This window comes from Theropithecus gelada, chromosome 5 (genome assembly GCF_003255815.1).
Source record: "Theropithecus gelada isolate Dixy chromosome 5, Tgel_1.0, whole genome shotgun sequence".
In the NCBI taxonomy this organism is placed as follows: Eukaryota; Metazoa; Chordata; class Mammalia; order Primates; family Cercopithecidae; genus Theropithecus; species Theropithecus gelada.
In genome coordinates, this window is record NC_037672.1 from 147,017,552 (window position 1) to 147,033,683 (window position 16,132).

The window sequence follows — 16,132 nt, forward strand, 5'->3', positions numbered from 1 at the left end:
CAGACATTATAATACTAAGCAGAGGGTCATATGGACTTTTGTGAAAGAGTGCCTAGTGTATCTACAAGAATCCTATTTTCTGAGTAAGCAAGAGAATAACCCCATTTTAAGAGCTCAAGATTAGAAGTTAAAGATGTCAAATGTGGAAGAAATAACAAAAATAAAAACAGTCCATTATGAGGTTTATAATAACTGGATTCTGTCTGTGGGCACAGGGAGCTAAATTTCTTCACTGTCAATATTAGACCTTGAGGGACAAACATAGCCAAACGAGCATGAGAAGCATAAATGCAGCAGAAGCCAGAGTTGCACCCAGCAGACTATGAAAAGAGGAATTCAGAGAGCCATTTTATCTGGAGTGTGTAATTTCAAAATGACATAGAGTAGTAGTTGTCAAACTTTATGGTTCATAGAAATCACCTGGGGTGTTTGTTAGAAGTGTCAATTCCCCATTAAGGGTGGAATAAGATCTGCTTTGATTCTAATGCAGGTGGCCTTCTAACCATATTTTTTAAGGAGCACATAGAAAGGAGGGATTCTTACATAGTTACGATTTGTTGTTACAACTTTACTACATAACCTAATGGTGATAAGACTGAGATAAAGAAAGATTCAGCAAAATTTTCATTTCGGGAATAAATCTATTTTAAAATGTTTTCTTTGGAGTTTAATTATTTGAGGGGGTCTATATCCTTTAGCGTATATAAAAAAAATGCAGTGAGAACTTAATTTTCTCTGGACTATGATTAATGACCTGAAAGTCATGAAGAAATAGGGGAAATAACATAATATAAAATTTAAGGTTACATTTTCAAAGCCAAAGGTTATAATAAATAATCAAGATGGATAGATCAGTGTTGCCAGAGGGTGATGATTTGACATGGAAACCAGGTCAGAGGCATTCATATTTGTACTGATCTAATTTTAGTATGCATATAGAGACTCCTTGCTGAGAACTGATTTTGCAAATTTTGCCCAGAATTGCAAATGTGAGCTCAGAAAGTACTACTCCCACAGCCTCCAAGGGGTCCATGGCCGAGCTTGTCCCATCTGCCAGGGGATTCTACCATTTGTGTAAAAGTAGCAGCTGCCACTTCTTTATGTTGATGTGAAACTCTTAAGCAAAATAAAAGATTGGCATCTGGGCTTAATTCTACTTTGATGGACACTTTTTCATGCTATATTTGTAATGATTCCAGGGGGGATTTTTGAAATAATTAATGAGAAGAATGCATTTCTCAAAATTCCCATTTGAGTTTGATGTAGGGCAGGTTCTTGGCTTTGCTCAGGAAAGAATTCAAGAGTGAGCCAGTGGTAGAAGAAAGCAGTTTTATTGAGGCAGCAGCAGTGTTACAGCTCTGGGATTGCTCCTGCAGAGCAGGGTTACCCCAGAGGAAGTGCGTCGAGAGTAGCAGCATATGGACAGTTTGCAGTCACATTTATACCTACTTTTAATGACATGCTAATTATGGGGTGGGTTATTAAGGAATAGAAAATGGGCAGTGACTTCCTTGTGTTGCCATGGCATTAGTAAACTGGCATGGCACTGGTGGGAGTGTCTTATGGTGATGAGCAGCAGGAGGTACGTTCAGCACCACTTCCCTGTTTCAGCCAGTCTTCAATCTGGTCTGGAGATGAGTTCCACCTGCCTCCTACCTCAAGTTCTCGTACATGTTTTATTACAAATAAGTCTGTCAGAGAGAAACAGGATCTTATTACTTATGCTAGTACAAATAGGATTGATAAGGTGCTCTATAAGCAAATACAGGGAAAAACTAACTTTTACCTAGTTTAAGTGTGGTACTTCCACATAACAGTAGCTACGCGTGTGAGGTTTTAAGATCATTGAAAATATGTTTATGAAAATGACATGAGGAAAACAACTTCCTTTTCAATGCCATTAGGAACATGGGGAAGAGAGAAACACATGTAAAAAAATGCACAGTTTGTACGATTCAAGTATATACAGATTGAAAAGGGGGTAAAAAGGACAGACTGAATAATTTTACCTGGTCTTGACTAAAAATCCATCCTAGCAGAGATGGACTGAGTCTTTTTAAAAAATGGATAGACAAGGTGGAAAAGTGCATTGCATACAAGGGGAATATCATGGATACTGAAGGAACCACGAGGAGTTTGATAGGCTACAAGGTGGGCAAGATAAATGTGAAAACTAGAGATTTAGCTAGAAACAGGGAGTGACAGGAGTGACAGTTCAAGAGGCTGGTCTGATTGGGAATAAAATGAGAATCACCGGGGGTAAGGCTCCTGCATCAGGACTTTTAAATAGCTCTAAAGGTGATTATTATGTATTGCCCAGATTGATAACTACTGCCCTACTGCATCCTTTCCAATTTAGCATGCATATTATATATGAATAGTCAACATTTGATGTGGGGCTTATATATACATAATACCATAACTCAAGCAATGTTTCTTTATCATTACTCCTGCACACAACCAAACTATTATTGTCATTGAAGTTAGGATAGCCTGTGTGGAAAAGACATGAGAAAGGGGATGGAGGTTTCGGTAGAAGACTTCTCCAAGAGTCCTGGCAATCAGCCCCCATGAAGACAGGCAGTATCACAGGGGATGAATAGAAGGGGATGGATATAAGGTAATGGTAAGGAGGCAGAAGTGGCAAGACTTGGATCACAGATGCAAGAAGGAGAAGGAGAAATCAACAGGGGCTCAGAGGTAGTTTGAGTGATTCTGTGGATGAACCTAGCATAAATTTTCCCACCTAAAAATATTCAGGTCTTACCCACCTGTGATGGTTAATTTTAGATGTCAAATTCGTTGGGCCAAGAGATGATCAAACATTATTTCTGGGTGTGTCTGTGAGGGTGTGTATTAGTTTGGTTGGGCTTCTATGCTGAAATACCATAGACTGGTCAACTTATAAACAATGGAAATTTATTTTTCACAGTCTGGAGGCTGGGAAGTTCAAGATCAAGATGCTGGCAGATTTGGCACTTGGTAAGGATCCACTTTCTCTTAGGTGATACCTTCTTGCTCTGTCCTCCCATGGTAGAAGGGGTGAATGAGCTCTCTGCAACCTCTTTCACAAGTGCACTAATCCCATTCATGATGGCAGAGCCTTCATAACTCAATTACCTCCCAAAAGACTCCATATCTTCATACCATCACCTTGTGGGTTAGATTTCCACATATGAATTTGTGGGTGGGGAGGACACAAACGTTCAGTCCTCAGCAGGATGTTTCCAGATTAGATTCACATTTAAATTGCTGAACTCAGTAGGCTGCTGTCCCCAGTGTGAGCAGGCATTATATTTGAGGTTCTGAAAAGGGAGACAAAGGAGAAATTAGCCCTTTTTGCTTCCTGCCAGCTGCATGAGCTGGGACATCAATCTTCTCCTGCCCTTGTACTGGAATGTACACCATTGACTCCCCTGGTTCCCAAGGCTTCCCAACTGGAACTGGAATCATACCACTGGCTTTCCTCACACTCCAGCTTGCAGACTGCAAACCATGGGGCTTCTCAGCCTCCATAATCAGATGAGTCAATGCCTCATAATAAATATCTTCCTGTTTACAGACATATCCTATTGATTCTGTTTATCTGGAAAACCTACTACTCTATCCTACCAAAACCAGCAGAAACACCACTTTTTCCATGCAATCCCTGCTATTCCCAATAGATAGTGATCTCTTCTGACCATCCATAGAAACTTACCTTTATTTCTCTGTAGTATTTAATATTTCTAGCCATTTACTGAAATAATGCACATGTGAATCTATATGGTAGGTAATCCATTAAAATCTCTTTCCTATCTAAGGACTTAAAATTCTGTTTGGTGAATAAATGAAAGTTTAGCTATTATGCCTCCTGGAAGTTCCTACTCTGAGATATTGGTTCAAAGCCAGTGTTCTTAATCCTTTTTGTGTGTCTGGATCATGTTGGCAATCTGGTAAAGCTTACAGATCCCATTTAGAACAATGTTTTTAAATGTATAAAATAAAATTCACAGATTTATTTTAAAAAATCATTTATACTGAAATATAGTTATCAAAGTAGTTTTGAAAAACAAACTTGCAATAGAATAACATTTGATTCTATATCAATGTATCAAATAAATTATATTTAAAATACAGACAAATTAAACATAAATTTATTTTTTAAAGACTTGGGAGGATGTTGTTTTTATTCTTAATAAGAATATTAAACTGTGGAGAAGTCTTTGAAAAAGCTATAGGCATGTCACGTTGGATAAAAAAACTGATTTTGGCCAGCTGTGGTGGTTCACGCCTGTAATCCCAACACTTTGGGAGGCCAAGGCGGGAGGATCACGAGGTCAGGAGATCGAGACCATCCTGGCCAACATGGTGAAACCCCATCTCTACTAAAAATACAAAAATTAGCTGGACGTGGTGGTGCACACCTATAGTCCCAGCTACTCAGGAGGCTGAGGCAGGAAGATCGCTTAAACTAGGGAGTTGGAGGTTGCAGTGAGCCGCTAAGATCTCACCACTGCCCTTCAGCCTGGCAACAGAGTGAGACTCTATCTCAAAAAAAAACAAAAAACAAAAACAAAAAAAAACAAAAAAAAAACCTCATTTTAATTTTTTTGTTATTATGTGTTACAGGTATGAAAAATCTTGATTTGCAAAGATAAGTTACTACAAATGGATTAAAACTTTCATAGCTACTTTACAAGACAGAGATAGCTTTTTTCAAGAAACGCATGAATTCTCCATGATTTTTTTTTAGTTAAATCCCAGTTGTAGTTCAGTTTTTCAACTGAAGACTAATAAATTCCTCTTTGGATAGATTATCAACTTAATATGCTTTATATCAAAGAGAAAAAAGAGAAGATGGTCCATAGTTCAACTTTGATGCCATCAAAATAAAATTACTTGTAAAGCTTTCTGGAATGTTTCCAAATTTCTTTTAAAGAAATTGGCAAAGAATTCTGCATCTCATGTTCAGAGGGTAAAGCATCACCTCCAGTGTTGACAGTTGGCAAGGATGTCCATATTAGCAGTTTAGGCAAGAAAGTGTGTATATTTCCAAGGGTATCCATTATGGTGACATTAAGACCCATGCACTGTGTTCAAAAGGCTCTTGTCTTATACACCATTAAGAATTCCTATTTAAACGAGTTTTGAAAAAAATTTTAAAGCAATAAAAATTACTCATTTCTTCCTCATATTGATCAACAAATAACTGTAGATACCAAATATCGTAAAGTAGTATGAATGCACAGGCCACCACTGTGAGAATACATGACTTCATGTTTGGGGATGGTAGAGTTGATCAATAGCTGGCCAACAACATTGCACACTATAGTCATAAAGATTATGATTTCATGTGATCTTTCTAATTTAGAAGTAATAACGAATATATTTTTGCAATATCCACAACAACTGTGATGTGATATGAAAATGTCTGAGTTTTTTTTGGTAATAAACTCACAGGCATACTTACACTGTTGTGGTTTATTATTAATAACTAGGCTCATAATTGAAGGGCAGTTAGAGTTAGTGATCACAAATGCGTATCTTTTTCTATCCAAGTTCATGAGCTCCCAAAATTCTGACTTCTTTTCACAGAAGCCCTATGCTAAAGGTAACTGAGACTATAAGTTTACTTCTGAAATTCCAAAGAAAAAGTATCAGATGTAATACCCATACATTTTCATTGTCCAAACCACCTTTGGAAGCAAAAACAGACATATTAATATACCTTCAGTATATTAATAATTACACCAGAACAACATTTTCCAAATTATCATTCTGGGCAAACTGAGATGTTTGGCCATGCTACCCGAGGTAGAAAGACTAAAATGGAAAAAATATATACTACAGAAGTCAAGGATGGGTTTGTTTTGACAGAGATTCAGTTCACCCCTTTAACAAAGAATCACAGAATCTGAGAGAATAAGTAATTTCAATTCAAATTAATAGTTAGAATTGTTTGCTTGTATCTTAGCAAGTGTAATAAGCCACAGTCATCAATAAAGTATTTTTCTCATATGTGAAAATAACTTAAAGGGTTTTTTTTGGGCACAATGCAAAATTTGCATTTATCCAATATTCACTTTCTATTAAAAATTTATCCTGGTTTGGGCAAATTATCTTGACATGCAAGTCTAAATTATTAAAATATTTAAAAGATGATCTTTTTGATCAATTACTGTATCATTTCCTGTTGTCATCCATGATTCTATGGTGGGTGCTTTATGAGTTCCTTATGCAAGAAAAGTAGGACAGGCATCAAAATGGTTGACCATAGGCCTATAAATTGGTATTCAAGAGCTTGAGCATGCAAGGTAGGTAGAGATTTGCTGAGCCTGACATTTTTCCCTGCAAACTCACCAGACCATAGTGTCCCATTCCTCCTGGAGACACAGGTGCAGGGAAGAGGTAAACTGCTGCAGCATCTGTAATTCTTCTCAAGAGCCAAAGGAATCTCAGAAGGCCTGGTAAGGTCACAGGCTCTCCTTTATGGAGATGGAAAATTAAGTGAAAGAAAGAGACTGGGTCAGAAAGAAGAAAGACTACTTTTTTAGAGGTATACTATATACCAAATATTTAGCATATTACCTCATTTAAAAACAAACCTGTAAAATGCTGTTATTTCCACTTTGTTATTGAGGACATTTAGGATCAAAAGAATTAATTTGCTGAAGGTTACAAAGCCAGAAAGTGCCACAGTCAAGTTTTGAACCCTGATCTTTCAGTCTCCTGCACTCTGCTCCACACTGACGTCTCAACCCAGTTTAAGACATCAAGAAGGAAATGGTGTTTCCTGTGCCTACCTCTTGCCCCAGGAATAATGCCTTCACTTCCTTCCGAATCAAAAGATGGTGAGGAATGGAAGCACAAAGGCTTGAGTTTCTGAGAGAAAAAACTCAGGTCCTTAGGAGTATCAATCAGGAATATTAAGGTTAAGTAGCCCCTGCTACAAATGTCGTTGGGCTATAAGAACAGAAAGTCAAGGTTTTTCCACAGCCCAATACTATTCTCATTATGATACAATACACTCATCAGGTTTTCAACCAAGTCAATTATGATTTGTATTCATTGTAACGCCAATACAGATTCATCACAATGTATGTAGAAAACATGACTTGAAATATTGTTTCATCAATTCTTTCCCATGCTTCTATTCCATCCCACATTTTTTAGGCCTGAGCCATGTAAACGAAGCTGTTTCTGATTAGCAAAATTAGCTTCCCTCCCTTGTGGGTTAACATGTAACACAAAAGCCTTAACTTGAAGATAAGACTGATTGCCCTTTTTGAGTAAAAAGCTTTCAACAGAAATCACAGTTAATTGGAAAAGTTTCCCTTGTGATATAAACCAAAGGGGGAAAAAAAACAGGCACTACAATAAAAAATTATCTGAAATTTAATTTTTATCCTAAAAGGCAACATAAATTTAATAGCAATGGTAATTATACAGCTTATCTATTATAATTTTCTGTCAAGGTACTCCATAAATGTGAATAAGATTACAGTATTTTAAAAAACAACTGAAGAGGGAGGCTTCATTAATTCTTTCATTGATTAATCCATTTATTTAGCATCAACAATTTTTTACATATCAGCAATGTGCTTGGCACAAAAAAATACAGAAATAAATAAGACAGATGTAATGCCTGCCCTCAGGGAGCTCATAAACTAATAAATACAAAAACGTTTTTAAAGTATCCACTCTTTAATCCTCATTTCTGTCAGAAGTCTATGCAAACATAGCGAGGGAGGTTAAAAGGAGCAATAGATTTTAAGTCAAAAGGCCAGATATTGTTCTCACCCCAATTCTACCACTATCTCCATTAACATCTTACTTAAGATTCTTTTTTAGAAATGATAGGAACCAACTCATATCAGTTTAGGAAAAATAAAGGAAATTTACTAATATATATGGTAGGGATGATATTTCTTAATATGCAAATATTGCCGGTTTCTCCCAAAACTTCTCTTCCCTCCATACCCTTCTCCCAAGTTTCCACATTTTCGTGCTGGACAGTGAAGATAATGAGAAGAAAGAATAGGAGAGGAAAGACAGGAAAAAACGAAGAAACGGAGTGGGAACAAGACATAAATCCATGCCTGTTGGAGTGGAAGGGAGAATTTTTTCAATGTGTCCTCTGAGTAGTTCCAAAATAGGACTGGGGAACTAGGAATCAGATGAAAGTGGTTTTTAAACAAATGTTCCTAGGGGTTACGAATTGATACTTAAGAAACCCAAGAAAGATAGGAATTCCTTTTAGATTACTTCTTATGTGCTGCTTTATGATTCTTGCAGACACTGGGTCAAGTGGAAGCCCTACTTCCATCGGAGTTATATTTAATAAGCTCTTTACTTCATTTTCAAGCACTACATTTCAACAAAAATTTAAAATGTCTTCTTTAATCTATCCAACGTATACTCCAAGCTCTCTCACAGATGCTGTGAGAGATGCCTGTCTCAGAAAACTAAGTGCAGCTATAAAGTCTGAACTCTGAACACGGGACTCCACAGCAGTTCTCTCTCTCTCTCTCTCTCTCTCTCTCTCTCTCCCCCCCTCTCCCCCCCCCCCCCCCCCCCCACACACACATCCCTGCCCCCGCTTCCTTCTCCTCCTTTTTCTCCTCCTCCTCCTCCTCATCTTTCTATGGCTTGCTAATTATAATAGGTAGAAGACAAACATCTCAGAGCCCTGTGGGGCAGACAGTTTGGGTTTTGGTCACAATTCTAAATTCTCATAGAAGATCCTCTGACCCAGTTCAAGGCAGATACCCACTTCGAGGCCAATCATTTATGAGAGAGGAGCTCATCTCTGAATCTTTCAATCATCCAGAGCTTAGCTCTAAAATGAGGACAACAGTAATTATAATATCTAGCCTTAGTAGACGATTATTGTGATTTTTTAAATGAGTAAATATAGATAAAAGTGATTTGGAAACAATAAAGTTATCTTTAAATGCATTATTTATGGTACAATACTCAAAAGCAATATATTTGTTATTTATAATAACAAGCAATAGCATGTTGACTCCAACCCTGCATCTTCTCTCAAACAACCTTTTTGATTTAAAGCCAGTGTGACTGCTTTGGCCCTCAGGTGACTGGACTGCAATTCAAAGAGGCTTTTTCTTTCTCAGAGCAATGTTTGTTACCCTTTCAGAGTCACAGCATCCTCTGAGTCAATGATGAAAACTAGGGGAACTCTTCCCACAAAAACACTCACACATCCCTACACTCAACATTTTGGATGTGATTTCAGGGGCTCCATAAACCCACTGAAGCCTTTACAGGTAACAAGTAAAGAACCTCTTCTCGGCCGGGCGCGGTGGCTCAAGCCTGTAATCCCAGCACTTTGGGAGGCCGAGACGGGCGGATCACGAGGTCAGAAGATCGAGACCATCCTGGCTAACCCGGTGAAACCCCGTCTCTACTAAAAAATACAAAAAACTAGCCGGGGGAGGTGGCGAGCGCCTGTAGTCCCAGCTACTCGGGAGGCTGAGGCAGGAGAACGGCGTAAATCCGGGAGGCGGAGCTTGCAGTGAGCTGAGATCCGGCCACTGCACTCCAGCCTGGGCGGCAGAGTGAGACTCCGTCTCAAAACAAACAAACAAACAAACAAAAAAGGAATCTCTTCTCTAGCTCAAGACACAGAGAACCCCCAGAGGCTTAGTAACCTCCAGTTCTTCTCTCTATTAAGAGAAGAAAGGGGAGAGTCACTTTCAATAGAGTTCACTGTGGCAAATGAATGAAAGCAGAAAATCTGAGGCATGAGTAGAGAAGAAAAAAAGGAGAGGGAAGAAAAACCCTACATCCTCTTAGAAGGTTACAAATTTCATTTTTATCTCTCCAAAGATCATTTGTTTTTCAATTTGTCAAACAGTAAGAATTCTTCCTCATGTCATGCTGAAACAAGAATTAATGTATTTCTGTCTTGTTTATTTCCTTTGAAAAATGGCTTTTTAAAAATTCATGATGGTAACACTATCCAGTACGATGATTCATTCATTATTAGTTTCTACTGTAAAACAACAAAAATGTGAACATGAAGGTTATATAATATTTACAATCAGATATATATATACACTCACACAAAATGAGATGTCAGCATGTCCCCTCAACTTGCATTTAAATGACTAATTTAAATCAGTTTAGACAGTATTCTACTTAAACTAGAAATTCGATTATTTATTCTACTAATTGTGTCACCTACTCATAAAGTAAATGGATAAATTTTGTTAGCGTAAACATGCAATCTAGAAAATTTGGGCCAAAGCCACTATTTATAAATAGATTTTCAGCTTGAATTATGTGAAAGTCGTCACATTTACCAACACAGAGATGCAAATATTTCAACAGAACAAACTGTCAAATCAAATCTGTTGTTCTTATGTTCCATCTAACATACTAAATCATACAGACAATTACCTAAGTCATGTAGGAATCTAGCTAGCATCTAGTCTCCCAAGATAATGCATAACTTGGAATCATCCTTGATATGAATTAAGCTTCACAAGACTTTGGGCTTTCTTCAGTGCCCTATGGCTGTCCTTTGCTGAGTTGTTCACATTTACCCTCACTACACCACAATCAAAGTCCTACCTATGGCTTTTACTAGCTTCGAGAACTTTCACAAGTTACTTGGCTTCTCTGGGCCTCAATGTTCTTATCTGTAGAGGGGGATGACCTGATAGATTATTGTAAGGGCTAAATAGGAAAATGTGTGTGCCCCATACAGTGCCAAGCACATATTAGGTACTCAACAAATGATAAATTGTTCATGCTAAAAAAGTTCACAAAAGACGGGGTAGCACGGAGAAGTTTGGGTTCTCAGGAGTAGGTCCGAGGCCTGCAATCCTAGAAATAAGAGGGTTGGGGCCTCTATTATTTACTCTATCAAAGTAACTCTTTTATCAGACATATTTCTAGGTTTGAGGGGGAATTCTAGGTTTGAGGGGGAATGGATGAATTCCCAATTGTTCTCCCCTGCTGTGGACGCTAACCTGCACTCAAAAGACACATACACAAGGATATTCTTGTCTTATGAAATTTAAAAATTCACGTTAAAATTAAAAATTAGGTAAGTATGGTGCTGAAATAGTTATTGAACTTTCATATTTTCCTACCTTATCTCAGTAGTAGCTCTTATGATCCAGAAGCTAAGTTTACCACCCAAATGTATCTTCTTCAACTTTTTCTATACATTTTAGAAATTTATACCGTTTCAAACATTTTATCTTTCTGTACATTATCCAAATATACTTTAAAACTCCATATTAAGGGGCCAGGCACGGTGGCTCATGCCTGTAATCCCAGCACTTAGGGATGCCAAGGCTGGAGGATTTCTTGAGGCCAGGAGTTTGAGACTAACCTGGTCAACATGGAGAAAGCCTATCTCTACTAAAAATACAAAATATAGCTGGGCATGGTGGTGGGCACCTGTAGTCCCAACTACTCGGGAGGCTGAGGCAGGAGAATCACTTGAGCCCAGAAGGTTGAGGTTGCAGTGAGCTGAGATCGCACCACTCACTACACTCCAACCTGGGTGACAGAGTGAGACTCTCTCAAAAAACAAAAACAAAACCAAAAAAACAACAACAAGTAAAACCTCCTTATTGAAATTACCAAGGTCACTTACTTGTTTTAAAAATAAATACTAGAAGTTGTATTTGAGAAACTAAACATAATAGATATTTACTGATGGTTTTAATGATTGTTTTTGTCCACCTAGCATGTGAACCCCCATATAGGTCTGTGTGGGAGGCACTTCTCGTTCTAGAAGCCTAGGCCAGATGGTTGCTTTCTCAAATACCCCTGCAGCTCGGGGAAAAGCAAATGAAGAAAGTTCTATCAATCAGTTGCCCTGTTGCAGATTTTGAATCAGACATTTATGACAGAAAGAAAGGGAGTGGGGAATAATCTGTTTGGCAACAGTCCCCAGCCTCCAGGACTGGTGCAGACAGAAGGAACATCCAGAGTTCATTTGCCAGCAGTTGATTCTGTGGCATAATTCTTATACGTGGTCCTGGGTACTGCCTATTGTGCAAGTCTGACTTTCTAGCCATCACAATTCAATTAGGTACCGATTGCCTTGAGTCAGTTCCTTTTCTGCTTATATCAGCCAGAGTCAGTTTCTAATTTTTGCAAACAAGAACCCTGACCGATACACTACATTTAAATTTAGAAATGCAAATTTGAATGGCATTTTATACTAGGTATGTTAAAGAACAGTGGAATTTTCTTAAAGATTATAGTATTGAATTCCTACTCATTGAATCATTCAACTTAAAAATTGACAAAATATATTGACCTTGTACCTATCCAACCTAATGCCCACTTCTCTGCTTTGATTCTGCATTATTTAGGAATAGATGTGGTTAAAAGTGGGGGCAAGTGGAGAATAATGCAAGTGTTTCTTCTCTCATATTAAAGAAGTCCAAATGTAGGTGATCCATTGAATTATCAGACACCCGGATCCTTCTATCATTTTTTTCCCACTGCATTGGATTTGGATGTCATGCTCTAAGTTACTTCATGGCCCAGAATGGCTGCTTTTGTGGTGCTAGTCATCACACGACACATTCCAAGCAGTAGGAAAAAGAAAGAAGGGAAGGGCAAAAGTAGGACTCCTCCCAGGTGAATCGCTACCATTTAAGAAACCTGCCCGAAACACGATGTCAAGCACCTGGTCATATATGGCCACAGGGGTGGCTGGAAATGAAGTCTAGACAGCAAAGTCTAGGAAAAAAAAATGTGAGGCTCTGCTTCTAGATAAAAGGGGAAGATGGATGTTAAGAAGGCAACTAGTGTCTTTTCCACGCCTTCACACACAGCAACACTTGTCAGAAAAGGAGAGTAGTTGATATTCATGCTCCTCACACTTACTTCACTCAGTATTCAACCGCCTCCACTCCCCTGAAACTATTCTTGTCAAAGTCACCAACTTCCAAATTGCCACGTTAATGAAATGCTTCCATCTTCATATGTTTTTGCTTCTGAGCAGCACATGGCACCCTTTACCAGCCCTTCCCTCTTGAGACCTTCCCCCTCTTGGCCTTACTACTCACATTCTCCTGATTTCCCTGCAACCTCTTGCCTATTCCTTCTGTCTTCTTTGCTGGTTGCTTCTTCTCTGCCCTCTTCTTTGACGACATACTCCCTCCAAGTGAACATATATAACCTGCAGCTTTAAATATCATCTACATTCTAACGACTCCTAAAAGCATATCACCAGCCCGACCTCTCCTCTGAGCAGATAGCTATGTTTACAAATGTCTACTTAACACCTACCCATTGGATCTCAAATGCAGGCTGTTCAAAATGACACTCTTGATTTCTAAATAAAATCAGAATAAGCAACTGCTATTCAGATTTCCCTAGCTCTGTAAATGAATAACCATCCACACAGAGTTGCTCAAGCCTTAACACCAATAGTCTTGGCTCTGGTTCTTCTTCCACCCTCAGACATTCAATTCACAAGTAGAATGCTGTTAGTTCCACTTCTAAAACACATTCCAAATCTGCCCACTTCTCTCTACCTCCACTGCTGCTACCCCGGTGCAAAGTTCCAAACCAACACCATTTTTCACCTGGAGTGTGGAACTAACTGCCTGCAATGAACTGAATGTTCATGTTTCCCCCAAACTCTTATGTTGAAATTCTATCCCAAAGTGATGGTATTAGAAGGTGGGTCCTTTGGAAGGTGATTAGGTTATGGAGCAGAGCCCTCAGGAATGAGATGAGTGCCCTTATCAAAGAGGCCCCAGAGAGCTCATTCACCCCTTCTACCATGTGAGGATCCAGCAGGAAGGCACCATCTGTGCACCAGGAAACAGGCCCTCACCGGATGCCAACCCTGACAGTGCCTTCATCTTGGACTTTCCACGCTCCAGAACTATGAGAAATAAGTTTCTGTTGTTTATCAGCCATGTAGTCTGTGGTATTTTGTCAGAGCAGCCCCTACAAACTAAGATACCACCTAACTATCTGATTTACCAGCTTTCACTTTTACCGGCTTTTAAAAACATAAACCAGCAGAAGACACTTCACTGGCTTCCAATTTTGCTAAGAATCAAATCAAATGGCTTGCAAGACTCTTTGAGATGTAGACCCTGCCTACCTCTCGGTCCTCAGCTCATACCTCCCTCCCCACTTCTGGCTACACTTCAGCTACATTGGGCTTCTTTCTCTTCCTTCTACATATCAGGCTCATTTTTGTTTCAGATTTCTTGCATTTGCTGTCTTTCCAACTATAGTATTGTTCCCTCCAGAGCATCACCTAGTTGGTCTCTTTTTGCCATTTATGTCTGCCAGATGTGACCGCCTCCGAGACCCTCCTTTTACCACCTCATCACCTCATCTGACATGGTATGCCATTCACCCGGCCTCACCCTTTTGCTCTACATGCCTTTTGCTTTTTGTTAATATCTCTTACCCTTTATTGTTTTTCTGCATATTAAAATGTAGGCTCCATTACAGCATAGAGCTTGTCTGTCTTGTTTTCACTATATCCTCAGCTGTGTCTGGGATAACTATTTGTTAGCTGAACCCATGCACGCTTACATGAAGAACTGGGCAGAAACACTGTATGAAATGCAGGAGGAGATGGAGAGAGACTCTGAAATATAGAATCCGCATTCAGTCATATGAAATCAACTTTTACCCAAGCCACTCCAAGCTGTTGTAAATAAAGGAAAAATTAACTCATGTCCAGTGTGACCCATAAGATAGTTCCAAAAAAGGCAGAAAATGGGGAAATGAGCAATTAGGTTAGAAGCAAAGCAGGCATAGAACAGGCTAGGGTGGATTCTGCAGGAAGGACTACAGCAAGTGGCTAAAAATCAAACCATGAACAGCCCAAGTCTATCAAAGTTTCCCTATTATGTGAATTCTGGGATGTGAGGCAGCATTGGGGCTCACTTCTATAGGAACTAGGTAGGAGTTTAAACCCAGGAAGAAACTATCCCAGGACAGAGAAGACATTTGTACCTTGGGCAGATAGTGTCATTTAGCCAGTATGGGTCATGTGACAATGGATACAGGGAAACTGGTTAGTCCATTTTCTGCTGCTATAAGAGAATCCTAGAGATTAGGTAATTTATAAACAACAGAAATGTATTTGGTTCATGATTGTGGAGGCTGGCAAGTCCAAGAGCCTGGTGATGGCCTCTGATGAGAACCTTCCTGCTGTGCTATCCCATGGCAGAAGATAGATGGTAGAGGGCAAGTGAGCAGAGCACACAAGACAGAGGAAATCTGGCTGAACTCATCCTCTTATCAGCGGCCCACTCCCTCGATAACTCACTCATTCCTGTATTAAGGGCATTAATCCGTTCATGAGGACAGAGCCCTCCTGACCAACTCTAAGATCCCACCTCTTAATGCCATCATAATTGCAATTAAATTTCAACATGAGTTTTAAAGGAGGCATTCAAGCTGCAGCAGCATGTAATTCTGTTGTAATACTTCCTAAGGTACTTATGGGTTTATCACTGGATTGGAAGTACACCAACAGTAAAGTTGCACTCTATGATATTGGAACAAGTAGGCCACTTTTGACCTATAAAAACAGCAATTTCGGGTAACTCAACTAACTACTATTATATTTATTACTGCATCACAAATAATTATTTATTATTCTTCTTTGTGTGCTCCGTAGCTTCTATTCCCAATGTTTTTCAGTAGTAGCTGCTCAGTGAATAATGCGTGAGAATCCCAAATGAATCACGTACTACACAAAGCAATGAGATAAGTTTCAGGGAATGAATAGAAATCCTTGGAGAGGAAGGGGAGGAGAGTACTAATTACTGGGTACATTTTTAAGCTGGAGAAGACAGGGGAGACTCTGTGTTTTGCATACATAAATTTAATCTTTACAACTATCTGCTATTACTTTCTCCCTTTGGCCTATTAGGAAACTGAAGCTTAGAGAAGTCTGAAAACTTGTTCAAGTCACATTACTAATATGGGATCCATTTGCTTGTCACACTGTAAACTCTTACTCAACATCATGCCAGGAAGCTATTTTAGCTGATGAAAAAAAAATTGTCTCTTTGGAATAACATTTGTGACTGAGCAATGGCAATCAGGTGATCATCAGTAGATACATAAACACTCCTCTCATCAAGGAATGAAAACATTGTATTTTTGCTAGGCT